The sequence below is a fragment of the Canis lupus genome, chromosome 3 (assembly GCF_011100685.1).
Source record: "Canis lupus familiaris isolate Mischka breed German Shepherd chromosome 3, alternate assembly UU_Cfam_GSD_1.0, whole genome shotgun sequence".
In the NCBI taxonomy this organism is placed as follows: domain Eukaryota; kingdom Metazoa; phylum Chordata; class Mammalia; order Carnivora; family Canidae; genus Canis; species Canis lupus.
This window is the reverse complement of record NC_049224.1, coordinates 22,889,910-22,908,999: the sequence shown is the minus strand read 5'-3', so window position 1 is coordinate 22,908,999 and position 19,090 is coordinate 22,889,910. Positions and strand designations below refer to the sequence as shown.

The 19,090-nt window shown below is 34.1% G+C and overlaps 1 long non-coding RNA gene across 1 annotated transcript in view; it reads left to right on the top strand.

Moving 5' to 3' along the window:
- LOC102154965 overlaps positions 1–19,090 on the top strand; it is a 198,120-nt gene that overhangs the window by 177,070 nt on the left and 1,960 nt on the right. Inside the window, exons 5-6 of the long non-coding RNA XR_005356780.1 lie at positions 17,456–17,549; positions 18,287–18,390. This is a non-coding gene — a long non-coding RNA (uncharacterized LOC102154965). The remainder of the gene's footprint in view (positions 1–17,455; positions 17,550–18,286; positions 18,391–19,090) is intronic.

Genomic DNA, 19,090 nt, shown 5'->3' with positions numbered 1-19,090 from the left:
TGATGAACATGGATGCAAAAATTCTCAACAAGATACTGGCCAATAGGATCCAAGAGTACATTAAAAAAATTATTCACCATGACCAAGTAGGATTTATCCCTGGGACACAAGGCTGGTTCAACACCCGTAAAACAATCAATGTGATTCATCATATCAGCAAGAGAAAAACCAAGAACCATATGATCTTCTCATTAGATGCAGAGAAAGCATTTGACAAAATACAGCATCCATTCCTGATCAAAACTCTTCAGAGTGTAGGGATAGAGGGAACATTCCTCAACATCTTAAAAGCCATCTATGAAAAGCCCACACAGCAAATATCATTCTCAATGGGAAAGCACTGGGAGCCTTTCCCCTAAGATCAGGAACAAGACAGGGATGTCCACTCTCACCACTGCTATTCAACATAGTACTGGAAGTCCTAGCCTCAGCAATCAGACAACGAAAAGATATTAAAGGCATTCAAATTGGCAAAGAAGAAGTCAAACTCTCCCTCTTCACCGATGACATGATACTCTACATAGAAAACCCAAAAGTCTCCACCCCAAGATTGCTAGAACTCATACAGCAATTTGGTAGCGTGGCAGGATACAAAATCAATGCCCAGAAATCAGTGGCATTTCTATACACTAACAATGAGACTGAAGAAAGAGAAATTAAGGAGTCAATCTCATTTACAATTGCACCCAAAAGCATAAGATACCCCAGGAATAAATCTAACCAAAGATGTAAAGGATCTATACCCTCAAAAGTATAGAACACTTCTGAAAGAAATTGAGGAAGACACAAAGAGATGGAAAAATATTCCATGCTCATGGATTGGCAGAATTAATATTGTGAAAATGTCAATGTTACCCAGGGCAATATACACGTTTAATGTAATCCCTATCAAAATACCACGAACTTTCTTCAGAGAGTTAGAACAAATTATTTTAAGATTTGTGTGGAATCAGACAAGATCCCGAATAGCCAGGGGAATTTTATTTTATTTTATTTTATTTATTTATTTTTTTTGTCAGGGGAATTTTAAAAAGAAAACCATAGCTGGGGGCATCACAATGCCAGATTTCAGGTTGTACTACAAAGCTGTGGTCATCAAGACAGTGTGGTACTGGCACAAAAACAGACACATAGATCAATGGAACAGAAGAGAGAACCCAGAAGTGGACCCTCAACTTTATGGTCAACTAATATTCGATAAAGGAGGAAAGACTATCCATTGGAAGAAAAGACAGTCTCTTCAATAATGGTGCTGGGAAAATTGGACATCCACATGCAGAAGAATGAAACTAGACCACTCTCTTTCACCATACACAAAGATAAACTCAAAATGGATGAAAGATCTAAATGTGAGACAAGATTCCATCAAAATCCTAGAGAAGAACACAGGCAACACCCTTTTTGAACTCGGCCATAGTAACTTCTTGCAAGATACATCCACGAAGGCAAAAGAAACAAAAGCAAAAATGAACTATTGGGACTTCATCAAGATAAGAAGCTTTTGCACAGCAAAGGATACAGTCAACAAAACTAAAAGACAACCTACAGCATGGGAGAAGATATTTGCAAATGATGTATCAGATAAAGGGGTAGTTTCCAAGATCTATAAAGAACTTATTAAACTCAACAGCAAAGAAACCAACAATCCAATCATGAAATGGGCAAAAGACATGAAGAGAAATCTCACAGAGGAAGACATAGACATGGCCAACATGCACATGAGAAAATGCTCTGCATCACTTGCCATCAGGGAAATACAAATCAAAACCTCAATGAGATACCACCTCACACCGGTGAGAATGGGGTAAATTAACAAGGCAGGAACCCACAAATGTTGGAGAGGATACGGAGAAAAGGGAGCCCTCTTACACTGTTGGTGGGAATGTGAACTGGTACAGCCACTCTGGAAAACTGTGTGGAGGTTCCTCAAAGAGTTAAAAATAGACCTGCCCTACGACCCAGCAGTTGCACTGTTGGGGATTTTACCCCAAAGATACAAATGCAATGAAACGCAGGGACACCTGCACCCCGATGTTTATAGCAGAAATGGCCACAATAGCCAAGCTGTGGAAGGAGCCTCGGTGTCCATCGAAAGATGAACGGATAAAGAAGATGTGGTTTATGCATACAAGGGAATATTATTCAGCTATTAGAAATGACAAATACCCACCATTTGCTTCGACGTGGATGGAACTGGAGGGTATTATGCTGAGTGAAGTAAGTCAGTTGGAGAAGGACAAACATTATATGTTCTCATTCATTTGGGGAATATAAATAATAGTGAAAGGGAATATAAGGGAAGGGAGAAGAAATGTGTGGGAAATATCAGAAAGGGAGACAGAACGTAAAGACTGCTAACTCTGGGAAACGAACTAGGGGTGGTAGAAGGGGAGGAGGGCGGGGGGTGGGAATGAATGGGTGACGGGCAGGGGGGTTATTCTGTATGTTGGTAAATTGAACACCAATAAAAAATAAATTAAAAAATTTTTTAAAAAAGCAAAAAACAACTGAGATCTGTAGGATCAAATCCAATGGTCACATGTATCGATTATATGACACTCCAGAAGTCAAGAGAAAGAGATTTTGCAGAAGATTATTTGAAAAGTAATGGCTAATAATGTTTCAATACTTTTGAAATACCAATTCCCTCTATATCAGTTGATAAACTTACAATAAACCAACACAATCTCAGTAGATTTTTCATAGAAATTTCTCAGAATCTAAAATTTATATGAAAATGAAAAGATTTGTAATAGCCAATACAATATTAGAAAAGAAAAAATAATGAGGAACTTATACTACTTAATTTCAAGACTTAGTTATAAACCTACAATAATAATCAGAAACATAGGTAGAGCAAGAGGATTTAGAAATAGACTTACATGTACAGAATCAGTTGTTTCATAATGAAAAGAACTGAATCAATTCAATGGGAATATAAGGTGGTTGTTTTTTAACAATGATGCTGGAAAAAATGAACACCTATTGATTAAATAAACCTCAATTTCTATCTCAGTTTATGCAGACATTAATTTGAGATGAATTGTACATATAAATGTAAAAGCTAAACATAGGGGCACCTAGTTGACTCAGTTAAGCACATTCTTTGGCTCAGGTCATGATCTCAGGATTCTGGGACTGGAGCACCACCTGAATTGGACTCCCTGCTTAGTGGGGAGTCTGTTTCTGTCTCTTCCTCTCCCTCTGTGATTTCTCTCAAATAAATAAATTTTAAAATCTAAAAAAAAAAAAAAAGAAAGAAAAGCTAAACACATAAAACTTCTAAAAGAAGCTATAGGAAGATATGTTCTGGATTTTGGAAGAGCTAAGAATTAATGGATAAAACAAAAAAACACATAAACACAGGATATATGTGACTTGATAGTAAAAAATTTTTCTGCTCATTAAAAGAGAAAAGAAATCATATGCCCATATAATGACTTATACAAAAATGTATGTGCTTTATCCATAATAGATGCAAATTTGAAACAATGAAAATGACCACTAAGTCGAAGAAAGGAAAATATAGATTTGTTATATATTCAAGTTATTAAAAAAATAGGCTACTGATACAAAAGGAAATATGGATGAATTCTCCAAAATACTATGGTGACAAAGTACAAAAAAAAAGTGAACACAATAATATTAACTACAGTTATGCAGTACTCTACAGTACCACAATGCTTCCAAAGATCCTGATATATATATAACAGTGTGTATATATATAAATGTATATATGAGTGTATTCATATATATATGTGTATATTCACACACATATATGTATCCATTATCTTTCAAATAAATTACAGGATCTTAAACATGTTTATAGAAGTGGTAAAAATGTTAAAAATAGGGCTGTCTGGAAAACCTTAATTTAACAGTCTTCCTTTTTGTCCTTGTGAAACCATCCTCTCCTTATCATTAAGCAACTTCATAATAAAGAAATTTGACTTTTAATAGATATGTATCTATGAATCCATAGATTCACTCCTTTAGTTCTCTCCTGTCTTTGTAAACTCACTTTGAGAATTTCCCACTACATTGTAAGCACCATGGGACAGGGATTTTGTCTGGTTTGTTTAGTGTTATTTTCTGAACTTCTAATAAGGCTTGGGTCAATGAGTATTTGTTCAACAAGTAATAATTTACAAACAAAAACTAACTAACCAAAGGCACAAAGTATTTTTTTTCCTCAAGTATTTAAAAATATTTTGGAGCAAATAAAGTTTTATATCCTTTTATGGCCTATAGAGGACTTTCTGTTAAGAAATTAGGTTCTTCTCTCATAGTTCACTTATTCCCTTGCCCTCTATTCCCTGTGGGCAGACATATTTGTCAGTAAACAAGAGAAGATGTATTACTTTTAATTAAAAGTACACATGTTACAAGATAACCAATAGGTAAAGCAGAGATAAGATACCAGTGGCCTTGATAGATAGCTGGTCTGACTGAGCAGCTCCCTCTTATCTCACTTGCACATTTATCAAAGAGTTAGCTTCTGGCCTTGAAGTGTGGCCATGAAGGAATCTCAGAGGCTGGTTATTTGATAGTGAGATGACATACTTATAGCTCTTGACCCTGAATACTCCAACAGTGTCCTGGCTCGTGTAAATTTTGCAGTTCTTGAAGAGTTTGAATTATCCTGTTCAAAATGACTCCTGAACATCTTTTTCTTTTCTTTTCTTTCTTTCTTTTTCTTTCTTTCTTTCTTTCTTTCTTTCTTTTCTTTCTTTCTTTCTTTCTTCTTTCCTTTCTTTCTTTCTTTCTTTCTTCGCTTTCTCTCTCTCTCTCTTTCTCTTTCTTTCTTTCTTTCTTTCTTTCTCTTTCTTTCTTTCTTTCTTTTTTTCCTTTCTTTTTCTCTTTTCTTTTCTTTTCTTTCTTTTCTTTTGTCAAAGGATATAATGACTTTAATAAATACAGAGTATAAAGTCTGTTTTTGTTAGAATTGCAGGCTACAGGCCCAGTGTTTGGCTATTCCCATTTTAACATTGTTTGGGTTGCCAGAAGAAAGAGAGATAATGAGTAACTCAAACTGACACCCCGAGAAAAGCCAGGGATCTTAAAAACTTTATGTTCTTGCTCATTACTTTCTACTCAGCTGTCTCCTTTCAGTTTCTTAAGACAGAGATAAATAGCCATTTCCTTGTTGTAATGGCTTACCTGCTAGTGGGAAATCCTGGTTGGATATATACATATATATATATATATATATGTCAAATGGTAAGTCTTTTGTGGATAGAAGGGTGTGTGTGTGCAAAGCTTTAAAAACATATCATTATAAAATGGTAAATATAATATACTACGAAGTAATAATCTTCAAATTAGGGTATATGTAACCTAGGGTCACATGAAGATTTTCTGAGGGAACAAAACAATCATATATATGCTTTCATGAACTTAGCATCCATGAGAACAAGCCAGTGTTTTTTTCTTTCTCTTCTCCCCTTAAGCAGATTTCCTCATTCATTTTTCAAAAGATAGTATCACAATTGTGAATTGCCCTACTATATAGAATTCATCAAGGGCAGAAATAAAAGAGATGATTCAAAATTCTGACTTAGTGTCAGAAAGTGAATGATAGTAATGGCAAATATTTTATACATACATATATATATATATAATATGATTTCCAGATTCTAAAGAACTGAGTGACAATGCCTTTTAATAACATTCTTCCCATTCTTATGTGCATTCTTGTTAAAACGGTTCATAATGATTTATACATACAAAAATGCCAGTATAGGAACTGTATTGATCCTGAACTTTGTGTCAATTGAGCAATATATGATATTAATCCACAGATAATTTTTGAAAAGAAAAACTCCGAGATATTTTTTAAAACTTTTTTATAACTATAGCAATGTATAATATTTTTTATCAGTTATATACTTATAGTAATGATTAGGATACTCTAAGAAGAAAATGAGCTTTAAACCACATTAGCACAGAAAAAAATTCAAGTTTTATATATAGTCTTTGGTGATTGGTAAAAGGCTCGAAAATACAAATATACTAGAATACAATTCTATGTGAAACGTACAGTAGAAATATAGATTCACAAAGAAAAAAGATACAAAATGTTAAAGGAATAGTTTTTCATGTATTTTTAAATGGATGATACTGAATATCAAAAATTACACAAAATATCAATATTTGTAACACACTGAAATTTATAATCTCTTCAATTGTGTATATTTAGAATATGGCTTGCTATGTAACTTAGTAATGTGAGAAAAGCACTTTTTGTTTTCAAAATTCTTTCAAGGTTTGCCAGGAAAAAAAGACTGAAGACACTGATACAAAGCAGTCTGTGTTTGACAGTGCTGTTGTGACTTTGCATTTTGCACTTCTTTCTTGTCATGATATAATTCTTGATTTTATCAATCACCCAGCTGCTGATTTTACGTGCCCCTTCTCACGTAACTAGCTGTGAACATGAAACCAAAAGAATATGGGACAAAGTGGTGTATGCTACTTATGCATGATCACTCTAAAGAAAATTGCTTGCCTGCCACTTCGTCATCCCACTTCGTTGTCACTCTTTAAAAATTCGTTGGGCTATGACAATGGCTGAAGAGTCATTGGACTCCAAAATGAAAACCACACATGAGAGAGATCAGGGCCATTAGCCGACCAGCCCCAGAGGGCTCACCTCTGATTTTAAATATTAGTGAAATAAATAGGTCTCTTATTAAGTCGCTATTTGGAGTGTTTTTTATTCATAACAGCAATATACTCTAAATAATGTAAATGCTAAGTAGAAAAATAAATGGAAAAGCAAATAGCTCCATTATTTCAGAAGATGTAAAAATGTCAATATAGTATAGTGAATAAATATTGTACTGAATTGTACTGAGCATAATGAGCTTATATCCCAGTCCTAGCTTTGACATGATAAGGTTGTTTTCCTTTGGACAAGTAATTTTGCTTCTCTAAAGCTGTTTCCTAAGTAAAGGGAATGGATCAGATATCCTTAAAGTCTTATTACTTAAATTACAGTGCTTTTCTTCTTTTTTTGTAGAAAAGACCAGAGGAAGTTTCAAGGGAAGTTATTTAAATTGGACCTTGAACAATAATTTAACAAATGCCCTTAGGAGATCTGAATCACAGAATAAAAGTACAAATCTCCTGGTGTCCGCTAATAATATACATAGAGAGAATAAATTGAGTTCATAGGACAATCATATTCTGAAAGCACAGATATGTTTATTGAATACAGCAGCTCAATAGAAATGCAATGGTTGCTTAACAGATTATTAACAGTAACTAACCCATTCTTATATTTAAATGATCTTGTAATTCTAACTCTTAACAGACTCCAATATATGAGAAAGTAATGCTAGGCTGACAATGATCATGGCAGTGAAAGGTGATTTCATTCTGTTAGAAACAAATAAGATCCTGGCAGTTGGCAGCTGAATATGAGAAAATTAGGAATAAGAGTACTAGAAAATGAGGAATGATTTGCAAGTTCATTTAAACATAGATAAAATGTTAGTGGGGTTTACAGGTTCATAATGGAAGTGCATTATTTGCTCTTTTAATTTTTAAATGACTTAAATTATGTAACGCTATAAATTATTAAGCAACTTGATATCTGACATCATTTACAATTTGCGTCAATCACTAGGAAAGAAAGCAAGTTTTACAAAAATGTAAGTACCTGATGTATATGATTCTTCATTAGGTATTTTAAAGATTTTATTTATTTATTTATTTATTTATTTATTTAGGTGAGAGAGAATGAGAGGGGTGTGTGAGCAGGGGGGAGGGGCAGAGGAAGATGGGGAGACCCCCAAGCAGACTCCATGCTGAGTACAGAGCTGATGCTGAGTTTGATCCCATGACCATGAGTTCATGATCTGAGCCAAAACCAAAAGTTGGGCACTTAACTGATTGAGCCACCCAAGTGCCCCCTTCATTAGGTATTTTAACGTGTTCTTATTTAAATTTTAAAATGACACTATTAAATTATTTCCCATGTTATTAGAGATGATTAGGCTGAAAATCAGAGAGCTAAATAACTCCTTAATATTTCAAAGCCAGCAAGTTTTAGTGGCAAGATTTTTTTACCCAGACTCTACTGGATTCTAATGTTCATGCTTTTCCCATACAGAAAATTCTGTTGCCTACAACTGTCTTTTCCAATCTCTTATTTTTTTCTTATTTTTTCCGTATCAACTTTATTCAGGAAACCATAAACTGTACCTAGTTAAATACACAATTTGAGGAGTTCCTACAGTTATATACCATGAAGGTATAGACCCTTCCATCTTCCTTGAAAGACTCCTCAGAGTCCGATATAGTGCATAATACCCTCCTCACCTCTGGCAGCAGGAAACATTGACCTATTCCTGCCACTATATTTTAGTTTTTGTTTGATATAAATGGAATCCTTTGGTATGTGTTTGTGATTTCATTCAGTCAGCATAAGGATTTTGAGATTCATTAATGTTATTGTGTGTCTTATAGCTGTTTCCTTTTTTATTGCTGAGAAGTATTCAGTTGAATGGATGTGTTATCTTATTTTTCCATTCAACTACTGATGGATGTTTAGATTTTCATATTTTTGTGTATTATGAATAAAGTTTGTGTACATACTTCTGTACAAGTGGATACATGTTTTTATTTCTCTTGAGGAGATACCTAGAATGAGGAATGGCTAGGTCCTGTGGTAGGTGTATATTTAAATTTTTAAGAAATGGACAAAGGGTTTTCTAAAGTGGTTGTATATTTTACGTTTTCACCAGCAGTGCATTACAGTCCAGCTCTGCTACATCTATCTCATCAACACTTGCCATGGTGACTCTCTTTAGTTTTATCCATTTTAATAGATATGCAGAAGTATCTCTTTGTGGTTTTAAGTTTTAATTTTATGAAAGCTACATGAAGTTGAACATATTATCCTCTACTTACTGGCCATCTTGTATGTCTTTTGACTAAACAACTTACTATTTTAATTGGCTTTTGACTTATTATTGTTGAGTATTTATCTTTTACATCCTTTGTCAGATGTTTGTACTAAATATTTTCTACCAATCAAAGATTTATTGATTTCTTAATGTTGAATACTGAAAATAAAATATTTCAAATCTGGATAAATTTGAATTTTGATATGCTGGTTCTTTCAATTTTCATGCTTTTATTGTATTCTATAAGATCTTTGCCTATTCTATCAAAATATGTCAAAATTTTTCTCTAAGCCTTCCTCTAAGAGGTTCAATGTTTCTTTTGTTTGTTTGTTTTATATTTTGTTTTCTGATATATTTCAAATTAATTTTATGTATGATTGCATTAATTTTTATTGCTGTCATAATACAATACCACACGTTTTGTGACTTGATGTAAATATATCATCTTAAAGTTCTGGATCTCTCACAGGGGAGAAACCAAGGTTTTGGCAGGGCTATATTCCTTACTGGAGGTTCTGGGTGGGAATCTGTTTCTTCACTTGTGTTTTTGGCAAATTTCATTTTCTGGTAGAACTGAAACTGCTGTTTCCTGCTTGCTGTCAGCTGAGGACTTCTAGAGGATGTTCACAGCACTTGCCCTGTGGCCTTCTCCTCCAATTTCAATGCCAGCAACAGCACCTGGAATCCCTTTCATGTCACATCTCTTTCTGCCTCAGGCAGGAAAACTTCTTCACTTTTGAGGCTTCATGTGATGAGATTCAGCCACATGGATACTCAGAACTATTTCTCCATTTCAAAGTCCTTAACCTTGATCACACATACTAATTCTCTTGACATGTAGAGTAATAAAATCACAGGCTCCAGGAAGATGCATGTGGACATTTTTGGGAGACCATTATTCTGCCTACAATGGGCAATAACATCTTTTTCCCTATAATAAATATCTCATTATTTTAACATCTCAAGTTGAAAAGATTTTTCTTCCCTGCAGAATTGCCTTAATAATTTTGTCAAGAATCATCTGACCACATATGTTTCCATCTATTTCTGGAATATTCACTTTGTTTAATTACTCTATATGCTTATTCTTTGACTAGTAGTATACCGTATCGATTACTATACCCTAAAATTAGATAAAATAAATATTCCAACTTTTTTTTTGGAAAACTTATCTGGCTATTCTATTTTGTTTGCATTTCCACACACATTTTCTGATTACTTCCTTAGGCCTTTTACAACTTATCTCAATACTATTCTGTGATTTTTATTTTATTTTATTTTTTTTAATTTTTTTTTTATTCTGTGATTTTTAGTATAAAGATCCTGAAAATGTTTTTTTCAAACATGTTCCTAATTATTTTAGGGTTTTGATAAAATTGTGAATATTTTGAAATGATACTTTCCAAGGGCTTGATGCTGGTATGTAAAAAACAACTGATACATCTCTACATTAGCTTTCTATCCTTTGACTTCCAAAATTCACCTATTAGTACTAGTATTGGTTTTAGACATTCTTAAAGATATCATATGCAAATAATCACACTGTTTACAAATAGAGAGTTGCTTATTCTTTTTGATGTTAATCTCTTTCTTTCCTTATTACAAAAAACGAATATCTCTATTACAATATTAAATAGCAATAATAGAATATATCCCTTACCTTATTCCCAAATAAGAAGTGTTCAGTATTTTTCAAAAATTGGGTGCTAACTTATAGCATAGCTACTCTTTTTTTGTTTAAGATTTTATTTATTAAAAAAAAAGATTTTATTTATTTATTCATGAAACACAGAGAGAGAGAGACAGAGAGGCAGTGACAGAGGGAGAAGCAGGCTCCCTCTGGGGAGCCTGATCCAGGACTGCATCCCAGGACCCTGGGATCACGACCTGAGCCAAAGACAGACACTCAACCACTGAGCCACCCAGGTGCCCTTCATGGGCATTCTTTATCAGTTTGCAGTAGTTTCTTCAAATTCCTTGCTTGCTGAGAATTTTCTCACTAATGTATGTTGAATTTTGAAGATCTTTAGTTGTTGTTTTCATCTAACAAGGTGATCACATGGTTATTGTGCTTTATTCTATGTGTTAGTCCAGGTCTTCTAAGAAGCACATGTTAAGATAGGATTAAGTATACAAAGATTTTATTAGTATACCACGAGTGAAAGAAAATTGAGAGGATGCTGGGGTCTAGAAAACCATCAGTCAACAAAAGTCTGACACTCTGTGCAGAAGAGATGGATAAAAGATTGACTAGTGTTGTAGAATGTAGTGGAGTCTAAAAAAAGCTGAGTTAGGCCACCAGGGAGTTCTTAGGTCAAAGTATCCCACTAGGAGAGTCCCATGTCTCCTAAGAATGAATCTGCTTTGTATCCAACCATGCTGGTCACTGGCTGGAAGCAAACGAACAACAGATTTCAGAGTGCCTCACCTGGGGCCCATTGTCAACTCTACTTTTTGTAGTTGAAAGAATTCAAGGCACACCTCATGGCTCCGTATAGGTCTATTGTTTCTTTATCTTTCTTTTATTTTATTTTTTAAGATTCATTTATTTACTTTAGACAGACAGACAACACGAGTGGAAGGGTCAGAGGAAGAAGGAGACAAAGAAACTCAAGCAGACTCTGCACTGTGTATGGCACCCAATGCAGGGCTCAATATCATGACCCTGAGATCACCACCTGAGCAGAAACCAAGAGTCAGATGCTTAATAGACCATATCACTCAGAAGCCCCTAGATCTACTGTTTCTTTTAAATAAACTTTAAAATAAAAAGGAGGAAATAATGTAATAATAATAATAGAACAAAAATTTCCCAGATTCAGATAAATCTAAAGACTTAAGGCTAAATGGTTTCTAAATCTCTGTTAGGTAAGAAAAGGAAAAGTTAAATATATACCTTTTAGCATTTTGGTTACAAACAGAAAATTCTAAACTTCTTAATAAAGCTAAATGAGCATGGGTGAGAACAATGTGTCAAATATAAAATCAACAAAGGATTTATATCTAGACCATACATGGAAGTACTTCAAACCAACATGAATATACAAGAAAACATGCCTGAAAATCATGTGAAAGATATGATCAAGATATTTACTGAGGAAGATATCTGAAAGTCTTACAAGAATATGAAGGGGTGCTTACCGTTTTAGTAATCAAAAAACAAACCAAAACAAAAGTGAGAAATCACTTTATTTCTTATATTGTAAAAATTTAAAGGCTGAAAAATATTTATTGGGGAAAAGTGGGCATATTTAAACTAGCATGGATTACAGTTAGGAGGTATAGACAGACCATTTAAGGAGCCATCTGGTACTATTTTGTAAGAGGTCCTGTAACTTTTGAGTAAATGTCCCAAACGCAAATATATTCGGCAATATTTAATGAATAATTATTCGTAGGATTGGGGACTTATAAAAGCTCATTGTTACAATGTAAGAACAGAAAGGTAATGTGCTCTGGACAAATAATACAGAGTATTAGGGACAGAAGAAATGGATTAGATTTATGGGTAACAATATAGGTGAACAGTATTTTTTAACCTAATACTAAGTGGGAAAAAATGAAAAAAAAAGAGAGATATAATATCACTTGCCAGAATAAATGCCTGTGAATAGGACATAAGACACTATTTAAAAGAATGCATACAAACTGAAAGATAATATTTTAGAATAATTACCTAAAGAAACAGAAGAAAAATAGAGATAGGAGACAAAGAGAAAAATGCACAGATAAAAAAAGAACATGGCAGATCAGTGTTAATAATAAGCCATGATTTGAGGAGTAGGATTAATTCAACTTTATGCATTAGAGATTAGAGGAAAACAAAAAAGAATTAAGAAAAAAAGAGCAAAGATATTCATTACCTTGACTAAGTGATTATCCAGAGCTTTTAAGCAATCAAGATGAGAACTTTTAAAACTCTGAAAGTTTAAATGGTACTTAACAATTTTATTTCAATTAATTTTATCATTTCTTATTTATACCTTGGCTACAGATAAAGCTACTTCCTTATATGTTTCTGAGGTGCCGTGAAGATTAGATTAAGTAATGCAGATAAAGCACTTAGCAATTGCATAAAATAATGAGCATTTGAAAATACTGGATATGTAAAAAATAGAATAATAAAAGGGCATTAAACAGTAAAAATCAGCTAAATTAAACTTTTTAAAAAATTTGCCTCAAATCATAAATAGTATGACTTTTTAAAAAAGATTTTATTTATTTATTCATAAGAGACAGAGAGAGGCAGAGACACAGACAGAGGGAGAAGCAGGCTCCACGCAGGGAACCCTGTATGGGACTTGATCCCAGGACTCCAGGGTCATGCCCTGAGCTGAAAGCAGACACTCAACCACTGAGCCACTCAGGTGTGCTGATAGTATGACTTCTTAATCCTTATTTTATCATTTAAGCATGTGACCAGGTCCAAAAGACAAACCTTCACAAGAAAGGGCATAATTGACATTATGTAAGAGTGAAACTTCTCATCTGTGTTCATTGGTTCTTATTCAGAGGAAATTGTCATTTCTATCCTGAGTCATAATATGTTACATAAAAATCAGCACCTTAAACAGCATAGCTAGTGAATTTTTTAAGCAATGTTACAGTCTGATGTAAATTTGCTTGCATGCTTTTTTTGGTTTGGTTTTCTTTTCCCCTACAATCACTAAAATAAAGGAGTTTGTATTTTCAATGGTTTTGCTTTTTATTTTCCTGCCATAATTCTTCTGAAATCATAATAGTGATTAACAATTAAATATGAGACATGGCAGTTATATCTAAACTTCACAGTTAAGGAAACAATAGGCCTTAAGAAAAAGTTTGGATAGGCATACAAAGATTGCTAATTACACTGTAAGTTGCTACATTCAAGAAGTAAACATTACTGAAGCCCCTGAGTAACTCAACTTCTAGTTTTGACCCTTACTACCTAAATATAATGATTACTCATTTCTTAAACAATAGTTCAACAGTTCTGGCCTTTGTGAGAATATATTTTCTACAAATTGCTAGAAGCAAATACTGCTCAGGAACAAGTATTGTCCATGCTATCTTTCTTAGTAAGCTCCCAGAGTTTACTCCAGAGTAAAGTCCAGAAATCAATATGATCTACTACTAGTTGATTCTGGAACTCAAAATGCACTAAGCAAGCAGATGTCAAATGTTCTTAGGCACAAATCTACGATAGAGAAACATTCCTCACACTCCCTTTAGGAATTCCCTTCTCTTCCTACATCCATACACTCTCATTCTGTAACCAGCAGTGACTTGATATCATACTATTTCCTAAAATAATGTTCTCAAAGTATAGTGTTAAAAAACCCACACAAGAATGACCACTGGTTTGTTAAAAATTCAGATTCTGGATTTTATAACAGACCTTATAATAAACCTTATTCTATTGGATGTGACTGCTTTATTTAAAAAAAAAAAAAGGTATCTCAGTTGATATCATATAGAACATATTGAGATTCTGCTCTAAACATTCAGGGTTGTGACTGCAAAATTTCCTCAAATCCCTGGAGATCTCAAGGCACAATGCACCAAAATGTACAGATATTATTTTAAGAGTAAATTAGAAGACTGACTAAACAATCACTATATTAAAGAACGAAAGTTAATACTTTTTGTTAAAGAATAAAACTAACAATCACGAAAGGTTAAATGGTTTGACACATTGTCAGAGTACCTGAATTTTATTTGTTCAAATGAAGATACACTTCATTGTTAATGATGTTTACTCTGTCCCCTACAACAAAGGAATCTTCTCCTCAGCAAGAATAAAGTAGGTCTGCACAGAATCCATGTGCAAAATGAATGTATATTTCAAAATAAAATCCATCCTCCTGAAAGAAGTTTGACAAAAGCGTAGAGGTTAGGGTTACATTCTTGAACTTTCTATGGAAGAGAGCTCAAAGTAGAATTTCTTGGGTATGTAATTTTTTTTTTTTAAGTTGAGAGAAGGAGAATGAGAGAGTGTGGAGAGGAGTAGAGCTGAGGGAGAGGTAAGAGAGAAGCAAACTCCCCATTGAGCACAGAGCCCAAAGAAAGGCTCAATCCCAGGACCCTAACATCATAATCGTAGCCAAAATCAAGAATCGATGCTTAACCAACTGAACCACCCAGGTGGCCCTCTTAAGTACCTTTTATCTTAATTGTTAAGACAGGTAAAATCAGCCTCAGATTTATAAAGATCAAAGATTTCTACTTTTAATTTTTGGTAATTATGAAGTTCATATAAAATAACTAATCCAATACAAATTATAGATTTGTATCAATTGATAATTGTTTTAAACAAGTCTGACTACCTTATTGTTTTGACAAGCCCTCTTCTCCATCAACATTTACTCATAAAATCTGTGCTGATTCTTTATAAATTTTTTGGTGAAAATAAAGTAAAAAAACACAACAGGCACTATGGATTAGTCAAAGAAAACCCTAACACCTGAATATATTTGTATATGTTGTGTCTGTGCACATGTTGTGTGATATGCTGTTATAAGGTGTCAACTTGGCTAAGATGAACTATATTGTATTTCCTAGAATTACCTTTCTTACATATTTCTGGTTAGGGGAGGACACAAGGAGAATTCTTGGAGATCTGGAAAGTGGAAGGGAAGCAGCATCCATATTATTGTTGATCAACTGATTCACCTCACTAGTGTGAAGGGCAAGCTGGGCATATAGCTCTCTCCGTTCTCAGGATCAACCATCAGTTTCTCTCACTCCTGGACCAGATGTGTATGCTTACCTCTGGGACAAAGGGCCCTAGCATATGCAGGATTCTCTTATCACTAAGGTCAAAGGCAGTAAGACCAGACTGGGGTCCCACTGACGCTCCAGCTCAAGCTTGTGGGGTCCAGCCTGACCTTCATCTTCCCCATCTTGCATCCATCTTCCTTTCCTGACTGCCCTGCGGACTCTGAGCTCTGGCAGACAGAGACAACAGGAAGATCAATTTCCTGTAACAAATGCATTTATACATATGTATGTTTATATCTCCCATTGGTTGTGCTTCTCTGGTTGAACCCTGAGTGATATGGTATATGTGTTATGTGTTCTCATAACCACCTTGTGAAATAATTTCCTGTATTATCCCCATTTGGGAGATGAAGAAATGGCACTAGAGGTCAAAAAACCTGCCTAAGATTGCATGGCAAGTAAGTAATGCAGACAGAGTCAGAACCAGTCATATAAGCCTTATTTAAAAAAAAAAAAAAAAAAAAAAAGGAAGGAAAAAATTGACATTTGGCACAGTAACCCATATAAGTATATAAAACTGCTGATACACAGTAGGTACTCTCAAGATGTCATTTTTCCCTTTTTAGGTGACTTTCCACAGCAAATGTCTCAACCAACAGTACAAGAATCCTTATGAACTGTACAGAGCATGTATCCACTAAACTTGCACATAATGAACAGGAAACACAGTCAATGTTTTGGTTTTGTTATCATTGTACTGTTCTCTCAAGGTGAACCAGAAATGAATGATTAATCACCTGCTTATATTTGGCTTTATTTACGAAATCTCACCTAATCCATAATTTATTGTTCTCTGGAAAAAGTAACTCAGGCACTGAAAATGTGATGTTCCTTCCTTCCAGAAAGGAAGAGAATATGTGCTTGACCTTTTGGAGATAATGGGGTAGGGGATAGAGGTGAATTTGACACTGAATATGAGACTGCCTAATCCGAAGTAGCAGAGAGACAGCAGTAAAATTTCGGGGGCTTTGTTTTTACACATTCAAACACAAAAGACTCCTTTCAGCTAACGTATAAAATAATTTTCAAAGAAGTAGATTGTTATCCATTAACTAGCAGTGGCAGCACTGTTTTTACTTGTTTTGTTTTTTCTTTATTTTATTATTATTATTATTATTATATTATTTATTTTTTTGCTATTTCAAATTAGAATGTAACTTGCCTAGAAACAATGGAAATAAAATACCTGGAATTTCTAATATGGCCGCTGACTACAACTGTTCTCATGTTGCATCACATTGATTTTTTTTAGGCCAATTTAACAAGGATAAGTTTGTGGCATTTTTTTCCTCATTCCTTTTGTTTGTTTCTTATTTCATTGTCAAATAATTATTTAAAATAAAGAAATTATGGGTGTTTTTCCCTGATTGAGGGCAAGTAAGTAGTATCATATTTGGCATATTGTACAGAAAAAAAAAGCTGAGAGAGAAGGCAGACGCATGGGATATAATCTAAATTTCTCATAATACTGGATAGGAAAAAGGGTTTCACACACTAGAGCAACTAAATGTTAATGTTAATATTAATGTTAAATTTGGTTCCATGATCTCTGTCCAGAGACCCTCCTCCGTCAAGGGTAAGATGAGACTGGCCATGCAGCATTTTCCCCAGAGAATCCTCCTAATGTGCTAATGGACAGAGAATCAAGAGGAATGGGTTTAGGAGAGAAAAGAAAGAAAAAGTGAGGGAGGGTATATACTAAAAAGGGAAGTTCACTGGAGACATTTATTCAGACTCTATTTTAAGAAATCTATTCAGTCTCTTGTCTATTTCTGTGTCAGACTGCTGGCCATAGTGAGACCTAAACCCAAGTCTGAAGCTACCTGTGAAAATGATGGCTGTCCTACTGGAAAGATCAGGATAATAAAATCTATGGTACTTGTTTTTACTATTTCCTACTCGTAACAACCGAATCTTGCCCTAACTTCACAAATCCCACTCTCACATCTTCAACCCACTGTTTCTGGGAATGGGTTTTAGTGGAAAGGGTCTTATTTGCCTTATAAGATACTGTGTCCCCAGAGCCTGGCACATGGTAAGAATAATTATTTACTAACTTAATGAGTTATTTTTTATTAATGAATGATTGAGTTAATCAATCAAAGGAAAGAGAAAGAGTTTATTTTATTACTTGTTTGTTTTAGAAAGGGTTGATCTACATTTAACTTTGCCTCTAGCTTCATCTTTTTTGTTTTTTTCCAAATTAAATACCTGGTTTCACACTTCCACTATCACCCTAAAAGGACACACCTTAGAAATTGTTTTCAGCTACTGGGAACCATTGCAGGTTAACACTAAGCAGTGGCAGATCCACACTGTATCTAATGATACGTGAAGGTGATGAAAGTGTTGTCTATTTTAACAATGATGATAGCATATTCTACTCTTATAAAGAAAAAAAAAAGAGAATTTCTTTGAATTAAAAAACATGCCTACTTTTCTCATTAAAAGGCTTAAAACTAAAACAATAATCTGCAAAAAGAAGACAATAATGGTTTCTTTCCAATGATTTCGGCAGTTGTCAGTGGGCTTAAATATATATTTCCATTCTGTGCTATATGAACATCCAATATTTTAATTGTATTTTTTTCCAAATTAACTTTTGTCCCCAGATTTGCAACCACAAGTCTGTGAGATGCTATCTCTCAGAATAGCATGCCTAAATGCCACCTGTAAAAACAGCAGGAAAGCAATATAGTGAGGAACAAAACAGCAGGTAAGATACGGTTTGTGTAAGTGCCAGCTACATATTTGTTAAAGCTAATGAGGTGTAAAAGGTAATGCGACTTATCCTCATCTTGTCCAGAATCTGGAGGCACGCTGAGAAGTCAGTCCCAAGAGAGAGAATGGAAAATTGCCTAGATTGAGTAAAATCAGTGGCCAAGAGGAAATAATGACATTTATTTCTTGAATTTACAATAACAAAGTGCCAAGTTAATAGAGAATGTGTTGGTTTATACAAGCTTTTAGCGATGTCCATTGCCAAATGTGATAAGGGAGCAGTTTATTCTTTTAAATTTTATTGTAATGCCTATTAATGCTGAAGAGAGATCTGGATGGATGTGGGACGTTTCTCTTTGAAGCTGGGCAGTGAGGAGTGCATTGTGGTGAGTTCCATCTTCAGGAATTAAAGTGCCAAAGTAAAATGAGGTCCTATTTCATTTCTTATCATCAGCTAAATCAGGAGATGTTTTGAAATCAAGTCCTAAATACTTTCTATCTTCAGTTGGTAATATAAAAAAAATCTCTCCTCCTCTCCAATAAGATACATCTATGTTTACTCCTCATAAAATCATACTATATTAATATGTATTAAGGTAACAGAGACAATACTAAAAAAGAATTGTTTGAACTTTGTGGTTCAAGTTTATAATTCCCTGCATCAACTACTCATTTTTGGGAATTTCATAAAAGTG